The 3,019-nt window shown below is 35.7% G+C and overlaps 4 non-coding genes across 4 annotated transcripts; all 4 read left to right on the top strand.

Moving 5' to 3' along the window:
- The first annotated feature begins 201 nt into the window (after positions 1-201).
- Positions 202-275, top strand: TRNAN-GUU (transfer RNA asparagine (anticodon GUU)). Its single transcript has one exon. It is a non-coding gene; the product is annotated as a tRNA-Asn (tRNA).
- A 302-nt stretch (positions 276-577) lies between these two features.
- On the top strand, positions 578-650 carry TRNAK-CUU (transfer RNA lysine (anticodon CUU)). Its single transcript has one exon. It is a non-coding gene; the product is annotated as a tRNA-Lys (tRNA).
- A 1,513-nt stretch (positions 651-2,163) lies between these two features.
- Positions 2,164-2,236, top strand: TRNAK-CUU (transfer RNA lysine (anticodon CUU)). The gene has a single exon. It is a non-coding gene; the product is annotated as a tRNA-Lys (tRNA).
- Positions 2,237-2,682: 446 nt separating this feature from the next.
- Positions 2,683-2,756, top strand: TRNAI-AAU (transfer RNA isoleucine (anticodon AAU)). The gene has a single exon. It is a non-coding gene; the product is annotated as a tRNA-Ile (tRNA).
- Positions 2,757-3,019: the final 263 nt, after the last annotated feature.

Genomic DNA, 3,019 nt, shown 5'->3' with positions numbered 1-3,019 from the left:
GCCGATGGTCCGAATTGACAAAACCAATAAAACCATTCTGGTTTTTTTTCTGATAGTCTAATGTAAATATGCACATACACACATAGGCCCTTTCAACTCTAGCACTGTGCATTAACATCGTTTTGCTCTGCTTTAAATCTAGTACAACTTACATAAAAAGACTGTCGCTCATCTGACAACTTTGACGGCGTCGCACCAACTGCCTCCGTGGCGCAATTGGCTAGCGCGTTCGGCTGTTAACCGAAAGGTTGGTGGTTCGAGCCCACCCGGGGGCGCACAATTTTTTGCAATTTAATTTTGAATTAAATAAATAATTTTTAACAAACACACAAAAACATTGTAGGCTGAAGCAACAAGTTATTTAAAAAAAGTCGCAATACATTTCTTATGCGAAATGAATCTCTTTGCGTGTGTTTGCATAGCAAAACGAAACGAAATGGTCGCTCTTTTTACCAGTTAAACTACTCAGCACGTTCTCTGCACACAAACAAACATGCACATTTCATTTTATGCTTTCGAACACTTTTTGCGCGCTGCTTACTGTCAAGTTGGCTATTTTTCTCGCCATTTCGCAACAGCCCGGCTAGCTCAGTCGGTAGAGCATGAGACTCTTAATCTCAGGGTCGTGGGTTCGAGCCCCACGTTGGGCGCAAGTCAAATTTTTTATATTTTTTTTTTATTTTTTTGTAGTTTGTTCTGTGAAAATAAAATATTAATTTACTGTTATGTCGCGTTCTGGATGTAGAATCATTGGTAGGTCGTAGTAAAAGATAGGAATATTTAATGCACGCACATGCCGATGTCTGTGCATTTTAGATATTACAGAAAAATTAATATGGGGGCGGTCTTTATTAGAACAACAAAAGCGAAATCAACAATTTTTAGGAAAATTTGTCTGTCTGTTTATATGTTTGTATGCGCATCACTCGAAAACTAATGCATGGAATCGAATGCAGTTTCCATCGATGAATTGCCAAAGGTCTAGCTTAAATTATAGGCACAAAATAATTGGAGAGTTGCCACCTGTTTGCAAATTGCGGTTTAAGTAAATTGATGAGATAGGTAAATATTGCAATATGGCTGTCAAGAGAAAGATATTTAAGAAGGCTTACAGTCGAAAATATTTTTGTGGATGTTTGCCACCTGTTTGAAAATTTTAATTTAATTTAATTGATAAGATAAATTAAATATTGCAATATTGGTATCAATATAAAAACGTTTAGAAAGAAAGTGCGCGATATGTAGACTCGAGTTATAATATTATAAATTAAATTTCCTTCGAAAATATACATATTAGATAACTAACACCCACATTCTTGAAAAAATGAAGAATGCTTCATAAATCATAAAGTTCTTTCAATTTGTTTTATTTATTTATGAATAAAGCCAATACGAATTTAAGGAGGGAGCAAGAACACAAAAAAACGTTTAAGGTACAGCGAATCAAACCGGGTATTCGCTAGTAGATAATTTATAAATTTTATGTATAAAGTAAACTTCTACTTTATGTACATACCAGTGTTACCACTAAGCAAAAAAAAAACAAATTTTACCAAACTTCCTAACAAAATAACAACCGAATCACAAGGCTCCTCTTTCGTTCTGCATCTGCTACAGATCTTATCATTGATCAGAGCCAGTTTAAAGGCGTGGGATGCCAAAGGCAATGCCCCGTAAGAACACCTTCCCACAGTTATACATCATACATCCCCCCTCTTGAGGAATAGGAAAAACTTCGTGAGCTTTCTGTCCTATGCAACCATGCGTTTTGGTCCACACCTTCTGCGCTTCGTGCATCATGAACAACTCGAGTTCCCGTTTAATCGCCTGTAGGGAAATCGGCACCACCTCTAACAGCATAGTTTCCGACAGCGCCTTTCTTAGTAGTACAGATTTTTATAATAGAAATGCTGCAAAATTGTTGAAGGAAAATCCTTCATAAACTCAAAACTAATTAACAATACATAACCAATAAAATCAAAATAATTTTAGAATTCCATGAGACTGCATCCCAAATTTTATTCGTGATTTCCCTAAACTTGTCGAAAGTGGCATGTACGGCAATCTTTTATCCAGGCGACGGTATGTGTGCCAAATTTGCTTTTTTCTTTTATTTTTACATTCCTTGAGTACAAGTAAACCATTTAACCGCCACGTCAGCATGCCCGGCTAGCTCAGTCGGTAGAGCATGAGACTCTTAATCTCAGGGTCGTGGGTTCGAGCCCCACGTTGGGCGAGGTCTTTTTTATTGACTTATTTTATTGACTTTTTATATGAATATTTTATTTTTCCACTTTCATTCTTTACAATTGAAGTTTGTAGATTTACCATATAACTACTGCAGATACTATGTATTAGGGCATTCATTTGTTTGATTACTTTACTGAACTTTTGAGGGGCTGATTTTTTTTCTTTTAATAACGGGGTGTTTTTAGATCTATTTGCGCATAACCTTTTTTTTTTGTTTCTGAGAAATTTAATAAATGTTATACATATTGACAATGTGCATGCAGTTCTTCCCCATTGGCGCTATAACTGCCAACTGGCGCTAGCTTCTGCAAGAGAGAAATGTTCTAATAATTGACGGACGTACGGACGGATTAATTAATGTTGCGGTTTTATTGCCACTGTATTAAGTCTTCTCCCCATTGAAATGCAGCATTTGTCAGCGGTCGAGCAACTGGCCCATTAGCTCAGTTGGTTAGAGCGTCGTGCTAATAACGCGAAGGTCGCGGGTTCGATCCCCTCATGGGCCAATATGATTTTTTTAAATTTTTTTTTATCAAAACTTTTGAATCAAAGTTGCTTTTTTCTCTTGTACGAGATAACACTTATTATTTTAAAATTTTATACGAACAAAAAAACATACAAAACTCAATTCTTTTATTCCTTTGAACTAATTGCTGCTAAAATTAAAATTAAATAATACATATGTGCATAATTTTAAAGTCCAATTTTAGGTAAATATGTTGTTGCGTACAAAAGCGAAAAAGCGTATTATTACAAAGGTCCGATTGTA

This window comes from Rhagoletis zephyria, unplaced genomic scaffold (genome assembly GCF_001687245.7).
Source record: "Rhagoletis zephyria isolate East Lansing unplaced genomic scaffold, Rhagoletis_zephyria_1.1 Rzeph_scaffold_38490, whole genome shotgun sequence".
NCBI lineage: Eukaryota > Metazoa > Arthropoda > Insecta > Diptera > Tephritidae > Rhagoletis > Rhagoletis zephyria.
Note: the sequence above shows the minus strand (reverse complement) of the source record. Positions and strands in the feature narration are given on the sequence as shown.